General features: G+C 40.5%; 2 protein-coding genes across 48 annotated transcripts in view; one reads left to right on the forward strand and one right to left on the reverse strand.

Annotated features, from left to right (window-relative positions):
- Positions 1-24,100, forward strand: part of LOC130297737 (general transcription factor II-I repeat domain-containing protein 2-like) — a 1,987,867-nt gene that overhangs the window by 550,767 nt on the left and 1,413,000 nt on the right. The window lies entirely within an intron of this gene.
- LOC130297740 (uncharacterized) overlaps positions 1-24,100 on the reverse strand; it is a 97,612-nt gene that overhangs the window by 35,907 nt on the left and 37,605 nt on the right. The gene's annotated exons all lie outside the window — the stretch shown is intronic.

The raw sequence follows: 24,100 nt of genomic DNA on the forward strand, positions 1-24,100 counted from the left end.
GCAAGAGAGAAATTATATGCCTGTTTTATCCTGCATTTAACCCTTTGAGGACTCAAAAAGTAATTTTTTTTGCTTAAATTTTTTTTCTCCTTGGCTTCCAAGAGCCATAATGCTTAAAATTTTTCCCCCTACAGACCCATACAGGGGTGTGGAAATTTTATAAAAAACTACTTGTCCACGGGACTAAAATGGAGCAAAATCTACTTGTCCCTCATGACGATCCACTTGTCCGGGCCAATTTTCGCTTTTACGCTCTCGTTTTTTCCTCCTTGCCCTATAATAGCCATAACTACCTACTATAATGACACCTTTTAATTTTTCAATAACATATTCTCCGAACCCAAAAAATATATCAATATATATTGAGGGAAGTGAAATTGAAATAGTAAATGATAATTTTGCAGATTTGGAGGTTTTTCTTTTCTGCGCCATTTACCTTGTGGTTGAGGTAACATGTTAGTTTTATACTTTAGGCGCCTGATTACAGCAATACCAGATTTGTATCGTTTACGTCATGTTTTACTAATTCTGGACTTTTTCAAATTTTTTTAATTGCCATTTTTTAACCCCTGCAGCTTTATTTTTTTTCCGCATACCAGGCTGTATGAGGGCTCATTTTTTGCGCCATAATCTGTTTTTTGTATCGGTACCATTTTGGTATGGATCTGACTTTTTAATCGCTTTTTAACTTTTTTTTTCTGGGATATTATAAAAATTTCAAATCTGTGGTTTGGTATTTTTTTTACATTTACCGTACGGGATACATAATGTTATTTTCATAGGTCGTACAATTACGCACGAAGCGATAACGAATATGTTTATTTTTATTATGTTTACATGTTTTTATATAGGTAAAGGGGGTGATTTGAACTTTTAACATGGAAGGGGTTAATGCAGCGGTCTTCAAACTGTGGCCCTCCAGATGTTGCAAAACTACAACTCCCAGCATGCCCGGACAGCCAACGGCTGTCCTGGCATGCTGGGAATTGTAGTTTTGTAACATCTGGAGGGGCACAGTTTGAAGACCACTGGGTTAATATGTGTCTTTCAAACTTTTATTAAAACTTTTATTTATTATTATTATTTTTTTTTTGACACTTTATTAGACTTATGAGGAATCATTAGATTCCTCAGACAGATGAATAGATTCTATTGAACTCTATTAATCTGTGTGCTCTGTGATCCATTGATAGAGCCTGGTCCAGCCAGGCTCTATCAATGACAGAGCTGGGACAGTTGGAAGCAGAGGTAAGTCCTCCGGCTACCTCCATAGTGGATCGCCCCCCTGCGATCGCCCTGCGGGGGGGGGGGGTGATCCATCCCACTAGCCCACCAGGGAGCGCTCACATCTCCCTTTAGACGCCGATGTCAGCTTTGACAGCGGCGATCTAAAGGGTTAATAGCCAGCCACGGCGATCGCCGCATGCTGGCTATTAGCGGCGGCCCCCGGCTACTGAGAACAGCCGGGGGCTGCAGAGTATGGAGCGGGCAGAAGTCCGTAGCCCGCTCCATACTCCCCTGTGAGCGCCGCAAGCATCTCCCCGTGCAGACATGCGGGGAGTGAAGGCAGAGGACGCAGGTCTGCACGGGGAGAAATAAGCCACGCCCCCTCATCTCCCCCCGCACGTCTGCAGAGCAGGGGAGAGAAGACACATACACAGCTTCTCCTCTCCCCTGCTCTGCTTCCGAGGACACAGGCTGCAGCGTATGGAGCGGGCAGGAGTCGGGTGCCCGCTCCATACAGACTGCAGATCCGCCGCACTTGTCAGGTCCGGACCTGCTTGCCCGAAGCCGGGCTAAGGGCCGGACAAATTCACCTGCCCGGCGCCCAAAACTGCTAGTCCGGGGCGTCGGGCGATATGAGGGCTTGTATTTTGCACCACCAATTGTACCATGCATTGATATCACTAATTTTACCACCATTTCTACTATGAAACAAAAAATTATTTATGTGGAAAAATTGGAAAAAAAACAAGGAAAAAACGAATTTGCTAATTTTTTTATTTTTATACACTATTTTATTAGTTTGGACATTTACACATGCAGTGATACCACATATGTTTATTTTTGTTTACATTGTTTTAATTGAAAAATGGGGTAAAGAGGGTAATTCAAACACTCATTAGGGAAAGTGTTAATTCCCATTTATAAACTTTTTTTTTTACACATTTTCTCACTACTTTTACAGTATTGATCAGTGTTATTCGTAGCCCATTCATTCAAGCTAGGAAATACTATGAGATGCAGAAACATGGACATACTGTATATACTCGAGTATAAGCCGACCCGAATATAAGCCAAGGCCCCTAATTTCACCCCAAAAACCCAGTAAACGTTAACGACTCGACTATAAGCCTAGGGTGGGATATACATCATCCCCCCCTGTCATCATCTAGACCCCCATCATCATCACCCTGTCATCATCCCCCTCGCCATCATCCCCCCCCATCATCACCGCCTGTAGGACCCTTCATCAGTGGTCTGCAACCTGCGGACCTCCAGATGTTGCAAAACTACAACTCCCAGCATGCCTGGACAACCATCATCCAGACCCCCCTTTAGTTTTCTACTCGCCTCCCCTCGGTGGGAAGGAAGGGTGAGCTGGTCCGGGCCATCTATGCTGCAGGGACTGTCTGGTGAGGAGGGTTAGTCGTTCCGGGCTGTCCATGTTCCCCGTAGGCCCTCTTCTCCGCTCCGGACCGGCCCCTTACTAGTGACGTGGGCTTGACGACGACGTACAGGGACGTTCATGCGCAGGGACGTCACGGACCAGCTCACCCTTCCTTCCCACCGAGGTGAGGTGAGTACAAAACTAAAGGGGGGGTCTGGATGATGACGAATGCCGCAGTGGTCTTCAATCTGCGGACCTCCAGATGTTTCAAAACTACAACTCCCAGCATGCCCGGACTGCCGATGGCTGTCCGGGCATGCTTGGAGTTGTAGTTTTGCAACATCTAGAGGTCCGCAGGTTGAAGACCACTGAGAAGGGATTGACAGGTGGAGAGTTCACTCAAGTATAAGCCGAGGGGGGAGTTTTCAGCACGAAAAATCGTGCTTAAAAACTCGGCTTATACTCAAGTATATACGGTACTAAATAACTGCAATAGGGAATGTCAGTTCTTTCAAAGAAAAAAAATATCCCTGTGATGCCTGCACCTGCTAGTCTGTTTTGAGGCTCTCTGGTCTGGCAAAGGTTACAGATCCTAGCCAGTGAGCTCAGCGGATGCGTTATTTAAAGGGGTACTGTGGTGGAAAACAATTTATTTTAAATCAACTGGTGTAAATTACTTCTATTAAAAAATCTGAATCATTTCAGTACTTATCAGCTGCTGTATACTATTTTTCAATTTCTTTTGTGTCTGTCCATAGTGCTCTCTGCTGTCACCTCTGCCCATGTCAGGAACTGTCCAGAGCAGGAGCAAATCCCCATAGCAAACCTCTTCTGCTCTGGACCGTTCCTGACATGGACAGAGGTGTCAGCAGAGAGCACTGTGGATAGACAGAAAAGAAATTCAAAAAGAAAATAACTTTCTCTGTTTTAAACAGCAGCTGATAAGTACTGAAAGGATTAAGATTTTTTAATAGAAATCATTTACAAATTGGTTTAACTTTCTGGCACCAGTTGATTTAAAATACATTTTTTCAACCGGAGTACCACTTTAATCTCTGCTCAGCCTGCATTCAGGGCTGCTAATTTGATTTGAGATTTAGATTCACTCTTGTTTGTGTGTATGTGCACATTGGAGGAGATTTATCAAAACCTGTCTAGAGGAAAAGTTGCCCTTAGTAACCAATCAGCTTGCTTCTTTCATTTTTAACAAGGCCTCTGCAAAATGAAAGATGCCCATGAAAGTTGCTATGGGCAACTGGGCAACCTTTCCTCTGAAATTTTTCATTTTTGCACTTTGTGCTTGTTCTTTGCGCTAACAATTTTACTTTGTAATACCATTAATAATTTCACCACAAAATCTACTGTGAAACCAGTAAAAAAGTCAGCTGTGGGGAGAAGAGCCAAGTGAGCCGACGGGCCCCATTAGCAAAAGAAGAGGATAATAAGAGTGAAAGCCTCTGGGAGCTCCATTCCATACAAGTCCACCCTTGTGGTAAGCCCTTACACAGGATTTCACAAGTGAAGAGCAGAGTTAGTGATTGTCAGCTCCAAAGTCAAGTCAAGCTTAAGTCACACAAGTCCCAGTCAGCAAGGCAGTCTGTCCAGTTCAAGTCTCATCTAAATGTAATTTACAAGTTAGTCAGCAAGGACTATAAATCCCACCGTGCCAAGCAGCAATTGTGGTTCCTTGTTGCAGCCTTCAGCAAATATTGCACTAAGTTAATCTGTTCCTGTTTGTAGTGCAAATTCACAAGTAAAGTTGAAGTGCTTTCCCCAGCCTGGTATTTGAGGTGTTTCTTTACCTGGCGCTTGGCATTGGCAACTGCTTAACCTTGGTGGTTAACACTCCTGGCGTCACAAACTTTAGTCACGGACGCAGCACCCATAGTGTACACAACACGTCACCCCAGACTGCAGACAGCTGTTTTGGGGTCTTTTCCCTCATCAGTACAGAGCAGGGTGTTCTGGTTTGACTGATGAGATGCCTATCACCTAGGCAAAAGGGGTAGGTATTCTCTTTGTGGAGACACCATTTCTGGTGTGTGGAGATTTAAAGGCCATTAGCACTCCACTAGGCACTCTGGGAAAAGGAATATGTAAAACATCTAAATCACACCACCTTTACAGGAAGATTTATTTAAACATTAGCTTTAAGCTCCAGTTACTGAGTCTCAGAAACTGATTGCGATGTAATACCAAGCAAGAATTTTCTCCCGAAGGAAAGAGATATATATCTGTAAAATGTCACCAATTTGCATTCCTGAATCGGCATCACAATTCAATGGCAATATCACCATGTCTGAATATACCTTAATCTTGTGCTAGAAGTGAAAACACATTGCCACTGGTTACTGTATACTAAGTACATAGTAGCTACAGTGATTTAGTATCAAAATTATCTCCATTGTCCAAAGTTCACTTTAGTAGGGAACCAGATGGAGTTAACCAGACAGTAATCATCTGGTAGGTGGGTGGCTGCTGATAATTTTGGACACTCTGTGATAGTTTTGGACATCTGCCAGCATTTGCATGCGTATGTCCAGAAAAAAAATAATAAGACTGGCAGACGTAGGTTAAACAATATGGTCTTTACAGTGTTGTAAAAGCAGTACTGTGGTTAGTACTGTGGCTATGTATGAGTCTGCAGCAAGCAGTGTTCCAATTAAACGTAACTAGGAATCCAGCAGCCTCCTGCATGCTATAGAAAGTCTCTTAAAGTTGTTACACTTTGCAATAGTTTGTTATTATGGACTTGGAAGGGAGTCCCAACTGGTTTCAATGAGTCAAACAAATAGTATTACTGAGATAGTAATAATCACTACTGTTTTGTGCCCTGCATCTGTGGGGACTCGTCAGGTATTCCTATAGTTTCAAAGATAGTGTCTGACATTTATCAATGAGTTTACACCCTTTTTTCTCCGTACAAAAGGCGCTATTTTGGCGCACTGTGTGTTATTTTGCGCCTTTTGGTGGTAGAATAGTTTAGTCATTCCAGATGTTTTGGAGTAGCAGTACACACTTTTCAATTCAGCGTATGCCGTGCACTGAAATTTATGAACTGCGCCTTTCAGTGGCTTTGCGCAAAAAAGGCGCAAAGCCACTGAAAAGTGTCTAAAACTACACCATCCCAGACCTGGCATAGCTTTTTGGTGTATGTGAAGAGAGAAATTTCAGAAAATGTTTACCTGTACAAAATTTATCAAATGCTCTGTGAACATTTAATACATTTGGTGCTCCTGCACATTATCAGCACACAAAAAAAAAAATTGCCTCACTTACACCTACAATGATAAATGTGGGCCACTGAGTCTCTGTCTTAGACTTCACAGGTCGTATGAGGCTTTGTAACGGACCCTAAACTTAAAGGGGTATTCCGCCCCTAGACATTTTATCCCCTATCCAAAGGATAGGGGATAAGATGTCAGATCGCCGCGGTGCCGCTGCTGGGGACCCCTGGGATCCCCGCTGCAGCACCCCGCTATCATTACAGCACAGAGCGAGTTCGCTCTGCACGTAATGATGGGCGGTACAGGGGCCGGAGCATCGTTACGTCACGGCTCCGCCCCTCATGATGTCACGGCCCGCCCCTTTCAATACAAGTCTTTGGGAGGGGGCGTGGCGGTCGTCACGCCCCCTCCCATAGACTTACATTAAGAGGACGGGCCGTGATGTCACGAGAGGCGGAGTCATGACGTCACACTGCTCCGTCCCCCGTATCGCCCGTCATTACGCACAGAGCGAACTCGCTCTGTGCTGTAATGATAGCGCGGTGCCGCAGCGGGGATCCCGGGGGTCCCCAGCAGCGGGACCGCGGCGATCTGACATTTTATCCCCTATCCTTTGGATAGGGGATAAAATGTCTAGGAGCGGAATACCCCTTTAAGATTTTGTGTATCATTACACTAGTAAACAGAATTATAGTTTTTTGGACGCTGAGTACTTTTTCTTATGTATTTTTCGAGTCCGTCTTCAGAAATCGGCCATCAGGTACCAGTTTTCCATAATTGCATTTTCCTTTGTTGTGGGTTAGACTAACCAGACTTAAAGGGGTACTCCATTGGCCAGCATTCGGAACATTTAGTTCTGAACACTGTGTGCGCGCTGCGGGTGTTGACCACACCCCCTCGTGATTTTACATCACACCCCCTCAATGCAAGTCTATGGCAGGGGCGTGGTAGCCTTCATGCCTTTAGGGAGTGTGATGTCACCAGGGGGCGTGGCCGTCCACAGCAAGCACACAGCGTTCAGAACTAAATGTTCCGAACACTGGTCAGTGGAATACCCCTTTAATACCCTATACTTTCCAAATCAACATTTTTCTCCATGGGTCACCTCAACATTTTTCTCCTCGGGTCCCCTTGACCAACGTGCATCGAATCACACATGTCAGCAAGTCTGAACGGGGAGATAAGGAGAAAATAAGGAGAAATCTTTACTTCTCAGTTTGCCGCCTTTCAGTTCAGCTTCAGTTCAGTGTTTTTTGGTTATCTTGTTTCTGAATATACCTCAAAGTTGTTTGAATCATCGTGGTCATTTCTGTTATGTTTGTGGAGAGCTGACTTTTTAATAGCAACTGCCATTAATATTAGAATTTATGCTATTTTAAAATGTTAACAAATGTGAAAAATATTCGTTTAAAAGAAATTTAACAGCATGTTATTCAAAAACTATACCTGACACACAAATTTGGAAAGCAGATTCAGAATCAGCGGGGAAAAATACTACAAGAATGACCCTATTTGATCAAAGAAACACGAAAGGGAGAAATTTTGTTTGCCAGTGTTTTCAGACTTTTTAATAGAGAAAAGCAAACTAATTTGGTATATTTTAATCCTTCAACTATGCAGGACGTAAATGTACATGCTGGTGCAGTGGTACGTAACGCACCAGGATGAACATTTACGTCCTGTACATGACCGCGGGCATCGGAGGGATGCTGATAGCAGCCAGGGACCCGCCGGTAATGGCCGACATTCGCGATCACGCAGATTTCCAGCATTAACCCCTCAGATGCCGCGATCAATACAGATCACGGCATCTGAGGGAGTTCGGTCACTAAAATGGATGATGGGATCGCCCGCATCACTGCCATGGGGATCTGATCATCCCTATGCATGTCACTGAACAGTATTAGCAATCAAATGATTGCTATAAATAGGCCCCTATGGGGACTATTAAAGTGTAAAAATAAAAGTTAAAAAAATTGTGAAAAATCCCCTCCCCCAATAAAAAATTATAAATGTCCCATTTTCCAAATTTTACCCACCAAAAAAGTGAATAAAAAATAAAAATTTTATAAACATATTTGGTATCGCCACGTGCATAAATATCCGGACTATTAAAATATAATGTTAATAATCCTTTATCAATTTCCCCACACAAATAGTATTTTTTAGGATGTACCATACATTTTATGGTAAAATAAGTGATGTCATTACAAAGGACAACTGGCCACGCAAAAAACAAGCTCTCATACTAGTCTGTGGATGAAAATATAAAAGTGTTATGATTTTTAGAAGGCGGGAGGAAAAACTAAAACGTATAAAGTCCTTAAGGCCAAAATCCAGTTAACGACCCAGGTCGTATGCTTACATCCTGACACCCTGGTACTTAGGGACCCAGGATGTAAATGTACGCCTGTGGGAATTTTGGTCCCTGCCATGCGCGGGGCGGGGACCGGACCGGGGTTACTGCTGACATCGATCAGCAGGCACCCCGCGCAAATGCCCACGGGGGTCATTAAGCCCCCCCATGTCGGCAATTGCCGCAAATTGCCGGTGAATTCACACCGGCAATTTGCGCCGATTCCGGGTCATACGGGTCTAAGGTGACCCGGTCACCCTTAATATAAGGGGGATCAGGGTTGTCGAAGACACCCATGATCCCCCCTGAAGGGATAAGAGTGAGGTGGCAGGGTTGCCACCCCTCCTATCCCTACTATTGGTCATCAAGAAGCGACGACCAATAACAGATCAGGGGCGGGGGGGTTAACTTTCGGTTTCCCCGTTCTGCCCACCCACAATAGGCGGGGCAAAATGGGGAAACCGAGGATGACCGACAATTGGCGGCGGTGATCGGCGGCAGAAGAGGACAGCAAATCGGCTCCCTGGATCCTACGGAAGCCAGTGAGTTGCCTAGCAACATCTGGAGGGCTAGAGTTTGAGACCACTATACAGTGGTCTCCAAACTGTAGTCTTCCAGATGTTGCAAAACTACAACTCCCAGCATTCTCAGACAGCTGTTTGGGCATGCTGGGATTTGCAGTTTTGCAACAGCTGGAGGGCTACAGTTTGGAGATCACTGTGCAGTGGTCTCTAAACTGTGGCCCTCTAGATCTTGCAAAACTACAACTCCTAGCATGCCCACACAGCAGTTTGCTGTCTGGGCATGCTGGGATTTGTAGTTTTGCAACATCTGGAGGGCCACAGTTATGAGATCACTGTGCAGTGGTCTCTAAACTGTAGCCCTCCAGATGTTGCAAAACTGCAAAACCCAGCATGCCCAAACAGCTGTCTTGGCATGCTGGGAGTTGTAGTTGTGTACCTCCAGCTGTTGCATAACTACATCTCCCAGCATGCCCTTCGGCAATCAGTACATGCTAGTTTTGCAACAGCTGGAGGCACACTGGTTGGAAAATACTGAGTTAGGTAACAGAACTTAACTGAAGGTTTTCCAACCAGTGTGCCTCCAGCTGAGGCAAAAGTACAACTCCCAGCATGCACGGTCTGTCAGTACATGATGGGAGTTGTAGTTTTGAAATAACTGGAGGTTTGCCCCCCACAGGGTACATTCACACTGGTGGGTTTACAGTAAGTTTCCTGCTTGAAGTTTGAGCAGCGGCAAATTTTTTGCTGCAGCACAAACTCCTAGTGGGAAACTCACTGTTAACCTCCGCCTGTGTGAATGTACCCTAAAAACACTACACTACACTAACACATAATAAAGGTTAAAACACTACATACACACCCCCTTACACTGCCCCCCCCCCCCCCAATAAAAATGAAAAACGTGTTGTACGGCAGTGTTTCCAAAACAGAGCCTCCAGCTGTTGCAAAACAACTCCCAGCATTTCCTGACAGCCACTGACTGTCCAGGCAGGCTGGGATTTTAGCAACAGCTGGAGGCACCCTGTTTTGGAATCACTGGCGTAGAATACCCCTATGTCCACCCCTATACAATCCCTAATTTAGTCCTCAAATGCGCATGGTACTCTCTCACTTCGAAGCCCTGTCGTATTTCAAGGAAACAGTTTAGGGCCACATATGGGGTATTTCCGTACTCGGAAGAAATTGCAATGCAAATTTTGGGGGGCTTTTTCTCCTTTTACCCCTTATGAAAAGGAAAAGTTGGGGGCTACACCATCTTGTTAATGTAAAAAAATTAAAATGTTTACACTAACATGCTGGTGTCGTCCTATACTTTTTATTTTCACAAGCGGTAAAAGGAAAAAAAAGACCCCCAAAATTTGTAACACAATTTCTCCTGAGTACGAAAATACCCCATATGTGGGCATAAAATGCTCTGCGGACGCACAACAAGGCTCAGGAGTGAGAGTGCACTATGTACATTTGAGGCCTTAATTGGTGATTTGCACAGGGGTGACTGATTTTACAGCGGTTCTGTCATAAACACAAAAAAATAAATACCCACATGGGACCCCATTTTGGAAACTGCACCCCTCACGGAATTTAACAAGGGGTATAGTGAGCCTTAATTTTCATTAAAGTTGGATGGGAAAATGAAAATATTTTTTTTTACCCTAATTACCCAAATTTTTTCATTTTCACAAGGGAAAATAGGAAAAAAGCCCCCCCCCCATAATTTGTAGCCCCATTTTTTCTGAGTAAGAACATACCCCATATGTGGATGTAAAGTGCTTTGCAGGCGAACTACAATGCTCAGAAAAGAAGGAGCACCATTGGGCTTTTGAAGAGAAAATTGAAGGCCACGTGTGTTTACAAAGCCCCCATAATGCCAGAACAATGGACCCCCCCACATGTGACCCCATTTTGGAAACTACATCCCTCATGTATTGTAATAAGGGGTGCAGTGAGCATTTATGCCCCACAGGTGTCTGACAGATTTTTGGAACAGTGGTCCGTGAAAATAAAAAATGTAATTCAAACCTTTTGAATGTCATTTTGAATACTTTGAGGGGTGCAGTTTTTATAATGGGGTCATTTATGGGGTATTTCTAATAAGAAGGCCCTTCAAATCCACTAGAAAACTGAACTGGCCCCTGAAAAATTGCTGCTATACTTTGAAGCCCTTTGATGTCTTCCAAAAGTAAAAACGTGTCAACTTATGATGCAAACATAAAGTAGACATATTGTATATGTGAATCAATATATAATTTATTTGGGCATGACCGGTGATGCGCCGGCACTTATGAATATTCAAATCTAGCCAGCTGGACCGCCTCAGAGCGCAAGTGAGCGCAGGAAGAAGGGGGACCTTTGGATGATCGGGGTTCCAGACTGCAGGTAGGTATAGCAGTCCGAGACCCCGCATCAGTCTCCTGTTCACCCTTATTATAACCCCGTGTATCGGGTTATAGTGCGAGTGAACAGGTGACCTTTTCCTTTAATCCACAACAAATCTGGCAAGTCACATTTGCCAAAGGAATTTCGGGAGATTCACTTATTATTTGATTTACACAAGCAGCCCAAGATAACAAAGTAGCGAAGGACTTTGAAAACTTATGTTCACATACTGCAGCTGAAAATACATTTTTATTTAAAACCTCATGCTTTTGTCATGGATTTGCCTCTCCCCCCCTTAAATTAATAATCAAAAACTGTAGTATTAAAAGACATGTAAAATAAACATACTTAGGTCATGTTACTAAATGAATTTGAGGTAAAAAAAAAAAAAACAACAACTTTTTAACAGTTTGTTAAAGTTATGCAAAACACAATTTGGAGATTGGCAGACCCAGAACGGTGGGCAACAGAATCCCTACATCCGTATACTTTCTGTTCTAAGAATAAATTCACAATGCATATGCAATATGTCATATAACAAAAATCAGTTCACACATAGCACATTTGCTGCATTTTTAGTTAAAGAAAGGTTTGAAGCAGAATCCAGTAGCAGCAAAGTGGAAGAGATTAAAAAAAAAATTGCTTCAGAAATCAATAAGGAGCTAAGATTTTTAACCCACAGCATACTTATTCCTTTTTTTTTTTTTTTTAATAAACTTTCATCAAGGATTTCATCTTTTGCAATGGAAAGGATGAAATTCACTACAAATCTATGGTGGAAAGGTTCTATCATGTGTGAACAAATACAAAAAAAAAAAAAGGCACAAGCAGATACACAATTTAGGCTACATAAGAAGTATCTGTGGAAATAAATATGTAAGAAAGACATGGTTTAAAAATATATCACAATGCACAAGAGTTTTGTGCCTTATTGAGTTTATTGTGACATAAATGCATACAGTACTATTAATAATAATTAGCATTATTAGTATTATTATTATTACTACTATTATGTTATGAAAGTATGAGCCTGTCCTATATATATATATATATATATATATATATATATATTTAAGTAGCTACATGTTGCATAGCTAAAATAATGATACAAACAATAATATTATTAAAAATAACACTAAATATAAATTCTTAGTGTAAATTCCTAAGTGTCTCTTGTAAAGGAAAAACCTCACTGCAGAGGGAGGTATTTGTGAACCCAATCAGTACAGTGAATGAGAGCCATATGCCTTGGGCTCTGTGGTTTTAGTGCACACCACAAACACCCATGCGAGCTGTCAGATCCCTCACACCCTGTGCCCAGGCTCGCGGGCTGCGCAATCCCAGGTTCTCGTGTGACAAAATGTGGGGTGATTAATCAGGTGGCCCTGCAATCAAGATACATATTTTCTAATTTGTTTAAAATAGATAAAAGCGTTTATTCATTGTGTTACCACGAAAACAGCCGACACGGCGAGAGATGGATGATGACCAGCTGACCTCCATTTTATTAACTCTGAGAGTCCAATAAAGCACAACTGAATAAAGTTGAGATATTATAATGTAGATTTGTAGAACACGTTGTAATCAAAACTTATCGCATAAAGCTTAAGAGCCTAAAAATAATCAAAAACCCAAATCTCACCAGGCTTATTTCTTAATAAATCTAAAATGTCATAGGATGCCAGTTGTGGTGATTTTTGCCTGTGAAAGCAGCAGTTTCTACTTAGAGAGCGATCATGCTCTCCCTTCACAGAGTAGCATTCCCCTTTGTTACCACTTTATATTTAGATTATGTATAAATATGAAGCAAATTTATTTTACCGGAAAATTACAAAATTCATTGTGGCCAAAGTTTTCACATTCAAGGGAGCTTTTTCAAGCCTCCTTTAGTGCACAGGCTTAGCTGCAAGCGCAAAGGCTTTTATTTATGTAGAGGCAAATAATCGCACAACATGCAAATTATCACACAACATTTGCAGCTAATGCAGAAATTGTGCGATTATTTACTGTTTTCGCTAGACATCAAAATAGTCAAAATAGTCGCAAATTATAAACTACCGTATTTATCGGGGTATACCACGCACCGGCCTATAACACGCACCCTCATTTTACCAAGGATATTTGGGTAAAAAAAGTTTTTTACCCAAATATCCTAGGTAAAATGAGGGTGCGTGTGTGTGCATGTGTATACCCCGATACACTGTTTCTTACCCTGCAGAAGCCCCCAGGAAAGGCAGGGGGAGAGAGGCTATCGCTGCCCGCTTCTCTCCCCCTGCCTTTCCTGGGGTCTAGAGCCCTGCTGCCGCCGCTTCTCTCCCCTTGTCGTCACTCGTCATTGCGCCGCGCTGTGCAGCGCATAGCAACGACGCAGGGGACGCGCACCGGAGGCCTGAAGCAGCGCGGACCCGACCCCGGCAACAGGTAATTATACAACCAGGGATGGGGGAGGCAACGGGGCAGCGGCAATGGGTGCCTCAGGGACCCCAGGACAGGCAGGGGCAGAGAAGCCGGCAGCGCTGGCGGTCTCTGCACCTGAAAAAGCCGCTGCAGTTCATTGATTTAAAGTGCCCGCTTTAAATCATTGAACTGCAGAGGCTTATCGGCGTATAACACGCAGGTAGACTTTAGGCTAAAAATTTTAGCCTAAAAAATGCGTGTTATACGCCGATAAATACGGTATATTAGGAATGGAAAAATCAGCAATTCTTAACCATAGTTTGTTACCTTTATTCTATGGGATGGTACAATTATGGCATTACCAAATTTATTCAGTGTTATGTTTTACTACTTTTGTATAATAAAAACTCCTTTACAAAAGTTTTAATGTCACCAGATTCCAAGAGCCATAACCTTTTTTTTCCCCATAGATGGAACTATGTTAGGGCTTAATATCTTTTCTTTGTAACATTTTTGAGTATATATAATCTTTTACCACTTTTATTCAGCTTTTAAGAATTTTTTTTTCCGTTTATTATATGTTTTTAAACAATGTGCTTAACTTTTTTTTTTTTTAAGTTCAAGGGGGCTTGATTGTGGGATCACCTGCTTGCTGTTAAAATATACAGTAATACTTCTGTTTTTGTAGTGTATTTTACTTGTCGGTGTAACATGGACAGGAATCCCATTAGAAGCCTAATACTGACAACCTATAAAGACCAGCTTTCTACACTGATTTTCCAATGAGCTTGCAGTGGACTTGTGTTTATTCTCAGAAACCAATCAGAAGAGACAGAGCTGTAGGGAGAGAAGTAAAGCAATAATATTAGCAAATCATATTGAACTCACTTTACTATATATATAACACTTCTGAGCTCACAAGTGGGCATCAGCTGTGACTCTTTAAGGGTGCAGCTTATTTTGGCTGTGAGCATGCAGCATATTTTATGTAAAAGTTTAATTTCTATCTTTTTTTTTTTCTAAAGTAAAATGTTCAAATTCATCTGCTTTTTTGTGTTTCTTTTTTCCATAATTTTCTGAACACCTGAAATAATGTTTTAAATTTATTGTACAGGTTGTGACAATTAAATGAATATATAATATATGTATATCCCACAAGGGGACTTTTACTTTCCAATATTACTTTTTTATTATAATGTGTTGGAATGCCTAACTACTGAGCACTCCCTCGCTACCATGTTATTTAAGTAATGAAAAAAATATTATAAGTGGAATAAATGTAAATTGCACTTTTTTTCAAGTCATTTTTTTAAACCCTTTCTTTAAATAAATAAACACATGTTATAACTACTATTATATTTTTCTGTATAAGCATTTATACTATTTATTTATCTTTTTTAATATTTTATTTTTGTACTGTACTATTGTTGAAAAGCCACATGATGATGTAGACAGCACTGACACCTGCAGGTACATAATGAACAGAAAATCAGTTTAATTTATCCATGTTAACCTCTGCCCATTCTGAGCTAAGTAGCTCAAGTATGCATATACAGGGAGTTGTCAATCACTGAGTAGAAACGGACACTTAAAGGGGTACTCCGGTAGAAAACTTTTTTTTCTTTCAATCAACTGGTGCCAGAAAGTTAAACAGATTTGTAAATTACTTCTATTAAAAAATCTTAATCCTTTCAGTACTTATTACCTGCTGAATGTTACAGAGGAAATTCCTTTCTTTTTGGAACAATGATGACATCACTAGCACAGTTCTCTCTGCTGACATCTCTGTCCATTTTAGCAACCATGCATAGCAGATGTATGCATAGCAGATGTATGCTAAGGGTGGCAGCATGGTGGCTCAGTGGTTAGCACTGCTGCCTTGCAGTGCTGGGGACTTGGGTTCAAATCCCACTAAGGAAAACAATAAATAAAGAGTTATTATTATAATAACGTCAGCAGAGAGAACTGTGCTCATGATGTCATCAGAGAGCATTCCAAAAATAAAAGAATTTCCTCTGTAGTATTCAACAGCTAATAAGTACAGGAAGGATTAAGATTTTTTTAATAGAAGTAATTTACAAATATGTTTAACTTTCTGCCACCAGTTGATTTAAAAGAAAAAAGGTTTTCACCGGAGTACCGGCCATGCTTGCCAGCTTTTCTCAGGGCCCAGCTTGTTCTGCCTTCATCCCATACTGCCAAAGTTGATCATGGTCCTCGTCATCATCAGTGTGGTCTTGCGAAGGGTCCCCGTCCCCTGTCCCTTGCACAGAGTCCATCGTCAAATCCTGCTCCTCTTCCTCAGATCCCACTTTCTCTACCACCTCATCCAACTCCTCCTCCTCAAAGAGAACATTTTTAAATTCTGGCAGACAGAATTTCTGGCGCAATGTGCCAGAATCTGGCGCACAGCCCGACAAGATATGTCGGGTTTGCAATAGTAAATGAGGGCCAGTGTCTGCGACATGTCTGCGCCAGTGTGTGACAGTGTGCATCAGAAAAATCTGACAAACCTGACATTGCATTGTGAAAAGCCGAAAAAAGGGGAGTAGTCTGTCGCAAAAGGGGGCCAGGTCAGCCTGAAACCTATTTACCATTGAATTCACAAAAAATCCTGTGAATAAGTGGCTGGAAATTTCCACCTAGAAATAGCTTGTAAATATGTGAATCCCCATAGTAAAAGTCGGAAACAACATTTCACGCTAGTAAAAAACAAACACTCTTAGTAAATGAGGGCCATTGTCTTTTTTTCTTTCAATCAACTGGTGCCAGAAAGTTAAACAGATTTGTAAATTACTTCTATTAAAAAATCTTAATCCTTTCAGTACTTATTAGCGGCTGTATACTGCAGAGGCAATTCTTTTCTTTTGGGATACTTTGCTGTCACGACCTATATGCTCTCTGCTGACACCTCTGTCCATTTTAGCAACTGTCCAGAGCAGTATATGTTTGCTATGGGGATTTTCCCCTGCTCTGGTCAGTTCCTGACATGGACAGAGGGGTCCGCAGAGACCACTGTGGTCGTGACAGAAAATAAATCCCAAATGAAAAGAATTTCCTCTGTAGCATACAGCCGCTAATAAGTACTGGAAGGATTAAGAATTTTTTGTAGAAGTAATTTACAAATCTGTTTAACCACCGGAGTACCACAGGAGTACCCCTTTATGCAAGAACTATTATGAATTTGTGTTCAGCTCAACCAGTGTAAGAAGTTAAGTAGCAATGAATACCTTCATGGCCTATACAGAAAGCAGTGATGTCTTGCGCATTACTGCCCACTGTACAGGAGCTACGAATTCTGGCAAATTGCCAAATTATCTGCTCCTCAAGCTAAAATCGTGTTTTTTGACTGGCTTCCCTGCTCCCATACACCGAGTAGCTCTATGTCTTGCTGCACAGATAAACAGATTGAGTAAATACATAAAGTAGAGAGTACCAGCTCTAAAAAAAAATGTGATAGATGCAGCATCTGGCTTCTCCCATATTAAGAAACAGCTTTGGTTTCACTGCTTGTCACATGGCCAGGATGAAGCCAAGGGAAAACCACAAAAAATTGGATTCAAACAAATTAAAATCTTTTGGAAAATTTGCAATCAATTTTCTGTTTTGCAGTCTGTTGAGTGGTCATATAAAGAATGATGTTACAAAAAAAATAATGGCAAGTGCCTAATAACCTAATAACATTGAAGGAGATTTATCAGATATACTTGCGCATGTGCGACTTTTCCATACATACTGCGACTTTTTGATTTTTCCAAAGCACATTTATGAAATCTGCTCACGTAGTAATTATTATTTTTTGTACTTTGCAGTGGTCATGTATTTATCATATGAAAAAAAAAAGTTGCAGCCCCGTATAAAAGTCGCATTTGTATTCCAGTTCCAACCTGGCTTACAGAAAGTGCATATGTCCACAGAAAAGGAAATTAACACCCACTTTAACAACTGTTCTTGTTCTGCATCATGAAACAAAGCTACTACATTAATGTTAATTATAGAAAAAATTTATTATATAACTAATTATCTACATTTTATGGTTGAAAATACACACTGCACACCTTGTTAATTTTAGGACACGTACATGCTGTCGTACCCACTCCATTTTAAAATTAATGTTATGTTAAAATAGAATAAGGCACAAAATAATTGTGTTAGAATTTTTACAGACTATGTAAATAACCCATATGTGGCACTAAAGTTTTTCCTTAAAAAAAAAAAAAAAAATCCATAGTTATACAGCTTCATGCACATTTTGGGGTTGGTAACATAGCGATTTTTTTTTTTGTTGCTTCACTATTGTTTATGTGTCTGTTGGTGCTGCGCTGTCGTCCTTCCTGACGTAAACTCTGAAACGCAAGACTCCGCCCACCAATGTCACAAAATGCGGGCTCAAAATGAAATATAAAAAACCTCCAGAGTATGGATATTCAGATTTTCATGGTGCGGCATTGTATGTATTTCTGAGGAGGGTTTATGGGTTGTTGCGGGATAGTTGGAGTTTAGCTATTTAGTGCCAGGCAGGTCAGTCAGGGTGTCACCCAATGCGGTACGCCCCCTCCCCGTCACTCTCTAGCAACGCCACTGGTAATAAAGGGTAGATAAAGAACTTTGGCTATTAACATAAGGGAATACTTTTCTGCTTAAAAAACTTCACTGCTTATGTGCGATTTATTTATCAAGGTCTTGCGACTATGTGATAAATAGGTCGCACGTAAGCAAAAGTAAGTTAAAAAAAATTGTCATATAAAAGCCATATGTTTGAAAATAATGATTTGAATTAAATCTCCTTCATTGTTATTTTATAATTTGTGCACTTTTTTATGTTATTTTTCTTTTCCCATATTTTTAGTCCTACTTGGGGATTTGACTGTGTGATTGCTTAATTGCTCCTACAATACACTGCAATTCTTCTGTATTGCAGTGAATTATGAATATCAGCATAACATTGACCAGCATCCTATTAGGTCCTGGATGGGCAAATATGTATACAAGAGTAACAGGCCTAGGGGCATCCATTAGGTTCTGAGATGCCATGGCAATACAGTATATTAGTATTCCACGATCTCTTGGGATCAATGGGATCACAGAAGAAGCACCCTGTCTCTGTTTCTTCACTTTGAAGCTGCAAATACTTTTTAATGTGTATTTGTGAGACACACAAACTTTGTAGCCACTCTGGCTATAGAAAAGTATTTTGAGACTGGGGTCATAGCTGGGGGTCATGTCCTGAAGCTCAACTATTTAAAAAAAAAAAAAAAAGTTTTTGGTGTGTGTGTGTGTGTGGGGGGGGGGGGGGGGGGGGGGTCAAAGAAGATGTGGAGATTATCATCCAAACTTTCCAACTATTTATTGATTATGGCCAATATTTTCCCTTATCTAATACTAGTTTATAGGTAGGTTGCATCTGCCTTTCTTATACGAAAAATACTTTTAAGGAACTTTTGAAGAAGAAATTATTAATTACAAAACCCTGTTTTTTTTTTTTTATATATATCTGAACATCTATATTTGGATTCAAGCCCAGTATAATATCATCTACTGTGTTATCTATAATCGAGTTGCTATAATGGAATTATGGTTGTTGTACCAATACAACAATTAAACTGTATACACAAATAACGCATTTATGGCGGTAGAAGCACACAGAAAAGCCCATTGCCTCTACATTTCAATGTTTCAAGCCTTTGCCAAAGCACAGCAAACAACAAGTCATTTTAAACAAGGACGTGAGGTCTTTTGGTTAACTTGACAGCTATACACATTTATGACTGGGAAAGCCAAAGAAATAAGGGGATTAAATCAAGGATTAACAGAGATTGCCAAAAAAAAATGAGGGCAACGTTATATAGTCGAGAAACAATAATAACTTTGAAAGGAAACATTAGGATAAAGTTACTTTCCATTAGGGACTGTTCATGGCTCCAAATCTACAAAACCACAGGAGTATAGGGGAGCGAGAGAGACGTTAGTAATGAACATCAGTCATTTTGGCGATTAGGACAATGGTGATGCATGCCAAAAGTCAGAGTAGACTGTGCTACCATTTTCCACGGTCTCTCAAAATTTTCGGTTCAGCATGAAGCCTCACGCCTATTACTGCACACAGGAAATAAATGAGTTTCTAGAGCTTTAATAGAGTCTCTAGTGAGTGCTTAATGTCACACACACACATATATAAGACATAATATGGTATCAGCAGCTCCCAGCTAGTGGGACCCAACTGCTGGGATTGAGGTGATATTACAGGTCAGGCTTGAGGTTCTCTGGCACAGTTTTTCTTACGGAATTTTATTTGGCTACTTTAAAGCTACTGCTATTAGTTTCATATGTGTCTACTTAGCTTTTCCATTTTACCTTCAAGCCATCTAGTCTTCAAACAGCACATATTTCATGATTACCTGACACGGGGTAGAGTGCCTGTATCTTATACCAGGGGGCTTAGAAACCTGAACACCAACATAACAAAATGAAGGGGAGAAAGGGGAGATTAGTGGTGAGAATGTATTGGCAATCTGGCTCACGTCGTATGGAGGTTTTGGTTTCAGCTTCTGTAGAGCAAAGCCACAAACTCAATACATGACACGAGTCAAAAGTAGACCAGGACTATAGATGCAAATTTAGAATGACACTGGGTACATGTATAAGGGTACTGGTATTGCCTCGTCAGGTCATGACCAATATTGAGGACATGTTGAGGGATATAGCACTCGAGATATACAATATTATACTGTAGAATTGTATTGTAGTCATATCCAGTGGTCTGTCATATTGAGTGTTATAGTCCTCTCTATGTATACAGAGTATTATAGAATGTTATCATTGTCCTGTCCAGTGGTCATGTCCCGTTTGAGGTTATTTTTTTTCTATATAAAGTATAAAAGTATTATGGTCATGTTCAATAGTAAGACCATGGTGACTGTTGTAGTGACCTATGTATAGGCTACAGTTTTGTTTTCAGTTCTACTGTTCTATGTTCAGACTACAATAGAAATGTATTATGGTCATGTCCAGACAGCAGGTTTTGTTGGAGGTTGTAGTGTTATATTTAGAGAATATAATAGAATTGTACAGTTGTTGGTCATGTTTTGGGCTGGAATGTTTTATATGTAGAGTATGATTGTAGAAATGTATTTTATATAAATGCCCTCCAGTGCCTGGATCTTTTAAAAACATATTACAAAATAAGAGTCCATTATCATATGAGGTGCCCAATATGTATGTATTTCAAACTATTACAGCTTTATTCACAGCATATTGTATGGTAGTATTTTATATATAGTGTATAACAGAATTTTATGTTCATGTCAAATGATCAGCTAATGTGGGTTGGGGTGGTAGTTTTAGATGTAGAAAGTATAATAGAATTGTGTTATGGGGGAGAATGCTTTGGCTTGGGGAAAATGTGTGTAAGTAGGTAAGTAACTGGTTTAGTGATAGGATACAGAGGGTGGTTACTAATCGTACATACTTTGGTTAGGTCACTGTTACTAGTGGGGTACCACATGGGCCAGTTCTAGGCCCTATTCTTTTTAATCTATTTATAAATGACCTTGTAGAAGGATTGTACAGTTAAGTGTCAATCTGTATAGATTATTGTAAAGTAGTTAACACAATATCAGACAATGCACTGTTACAAATTGATCTGGAGAGGTTTGAGGCTTTTCAGGCAGCTGCTGCCAAGGCAAATATATTAATAGGGTACATCAAAAGGGGCATAGATATACACAGCAAGAATTTTTTTTTTTTTTCACTGTACAAATCACTACATGGAATACTATGTACAGTACTGGGCACCAGTGTACAAGAAAGATGTAGTGGAGCTGGAGAGGGTATGTATGAATATATCCAGGGGCAGTACAGAGATCTCTGACATTATCTATTTATACCCAGGACTGTATCTAAAACAAGGGGGCATCCTCTACATCTAGAGGAAAGTAGGTTTCTACACCAGCACAGACAGTGGTTCTTTACTGTAAAAGCAACGAGACTATGGAACTCTCTGCCAGAGGAAATGGTCATGGTGAACTCAATGAGTTCAAAAGAGGCCTGAATGCATGCTAGAGAGTAATACCATTTCAGGTTGTGGATACTAGATTTTTGTGGACTGAACTTTAATCCAGGGATTTATTCTGATTGTCATATTTGGAGCCAGGGAGGAATTCTCCCCTGGCATGCAGCAATCAGCCTCATAAGATTTTTTTTTTTTTTTTTTTTTACACTGGATAAACACAGTAAGGATATTGGATGAACTTGATGGATGTTTGTCTATGAACTATGTTACTGTGATGGAATTGCAAAATGATCACAGTAATTATGACAATGATCGGGTCATTTATATGGTACATGTCTCTGTAACTTGGACTACAATATACTCATGTCTGATGTAACCATGTTTAAGGGTAAATTTGCTCTGCTTATATAGATCAGGCCTGGCATTAGACTCATTTGAATTATTTCCTTACAGTGATCAATTACCATATGTGGTAGACATTTCTGGATCTCTTAGGGTCCTGGATTGGTCAATAATGTTTTCACTTTATTATATGTAGAATGTTTCCATGTGAATATTTGATACAAAGCGACTATTTTGACCGTGTTAGTTGTTCCTGCCATATGATTTAACCAATAAACCTCTAAAGCACAGGGGAATGGTAACACTGTTACACTGTCTGATGCAGTCCTACAATCTCAGTTGACACGCTATAGGGTAGACAAGAGAAGCCCTTCCTTAGTGGTTTGTGCGTGTTACAGAAATGTTACATGATATGCAACCCCAGCCCACACTTTCCAGCAAGTTTTTTTTCTTCTTCTCAGTAGCTTTGCCTTGCTGTCTTCAGGGCTGAACCAAAACCTAATTATGACAATGTTTGCTTTCCAAACTATTTCCTTTTCATTGTTCAGCCCTGGCCTGCCTTCTTTACATCATTCCCAATGGCCAATGTCTCCTTAAGAGAAAAGGAGAGATTATTTTACTTCACCATAAGGGTTTCTTTATGTCTATTTTACCTTTTCAAATAACTACCAGATTACTTGATTTGCCATTGGCAACAAGAAAACGAATTGCATTGGCAAGCAAATACAAAAAAAATAATGTTTCATACTGTAGTGTAATAATTAGAATATTTACATTGCAGGAATGCAGAACTATCTAGTAAATCTGTCTTTGGGGATGTCATGTGCCTCAGTAGGAATTATAGTTTTTTTTTTATCTTTTAGTGGATTTGTCTTGTAAGTGCGATAAGTTTAGATGATCTGCAAAGAAATCTTCTAGTCTAGAGTCGTAACTACATCATCCTAATATCGGTATTATGGTGATGAAAACAATCCTTTGCATATTGTGGGTCTTTCTAAGACCATATAATAATGTTACTTGGGGAGCCAGCAAGCAGGTGTTATCTTTACCGCATAGAAACAATGGAAATAATTGGACATCCATAGATTTCAAAGGAGTACTCCAAAGGATAGGAGATAACATGTCTTAAGACTGGGGGTCTGGCCAATGGACCCCAGGCTTCCGTGTTCATAAAGCGGCAGTGCTGGCCTGGAGATTGCAGGGGGTTCCAAGGGCCGAACCCGCTGCGATCAGACATGTTATCCCCTATCCTTTGTTTAAAGTTCTTTATGTTCCTATGAATGTTCTTGAAAACTTAGCATCCTCAATATTTAATTAAAAAGAAGCTTTTTTAGTTTCATAGCTGCTTTTATCTTTTTAACTGAAGTTACAACCATTATCTACCATTTTGGAGTTCATGGAGAGTTGGTTGTGTAGTCATCTGGCATGCATACTAGTATAAATGTAGTGTTTTCTGCTTTTCACCTTTCTCTTCTGTATTTTACTTTAAACATGCACAATTAGAAGGCACTCCTACCATGAGTACCCACATTCTTAATGGGACCTAACAATTGTGCCTCTTCCTATAAACGTGTCCATTCATTACATGTACACCTTGCAAAGAAAAACTAGGTAGAAATAGCTACACTTTCATTGTGCCAAGACTGAGTGGGTGCAAAGGTTTTTTTTCTTTGCTGTTCTAAGAAGTTTGTTTCCTTTCTAAGAATCAGTAGGAAATGTTCTGTCTTCCTGGCTATCACTTACACTAAATGCCAATCTCCGGGAGGATTTGAGAATATGTTCCATGAAGCTACTGTGCGGTTTAGGCAGGAAGACGTTGCCCAGTGTTTGCTGTACTAAAGTAATCTGCAATCACTGGGAAGCAGCATGAGATTTTCAGCTGATCTAAAATAAAATACACTGTGTGACTTAGAAGAGTTAGCGTTACAAGTGTTCCACTCATCTGTCAGGAGGTCTATACTGATTTTGGATCTTTCTGATGATAATTCCTCCAAGTGTAGTTACATAACTCACTGCATAATAGTTGTGAGATGGTGTATGGTCCTGTTCCTGAGTACAGCCATACAGACTTTGGGGATTGTTCATTATTCCTGTTGATATCTGTCGAGGGTATGTATGTATTGTATGTATGTGGATAATAGTTCACAGTGACCACGTGTGTTATCAATACCACAGCAATGGTGTTTGCAGTGGGGAATGGATATATATAGTGAGGTGTAAAATTTCAAATGCTACATCATGTTTAGTGCTGGCTTG

This window comes from Hyla sarda, chromosome 13 (genome assembly GCF_029499605.1).
Source record: "Hyla sarda isolate aHylSar1 chromosome 13, aHylSar1.hap1, whole genome shotgun sequence".
Taxonomy (NCBI): Eukaryota; Metazoa; Chordata; class Amphibia; order Anura; family Hylidae; genus Hyla; species Hyla sarda.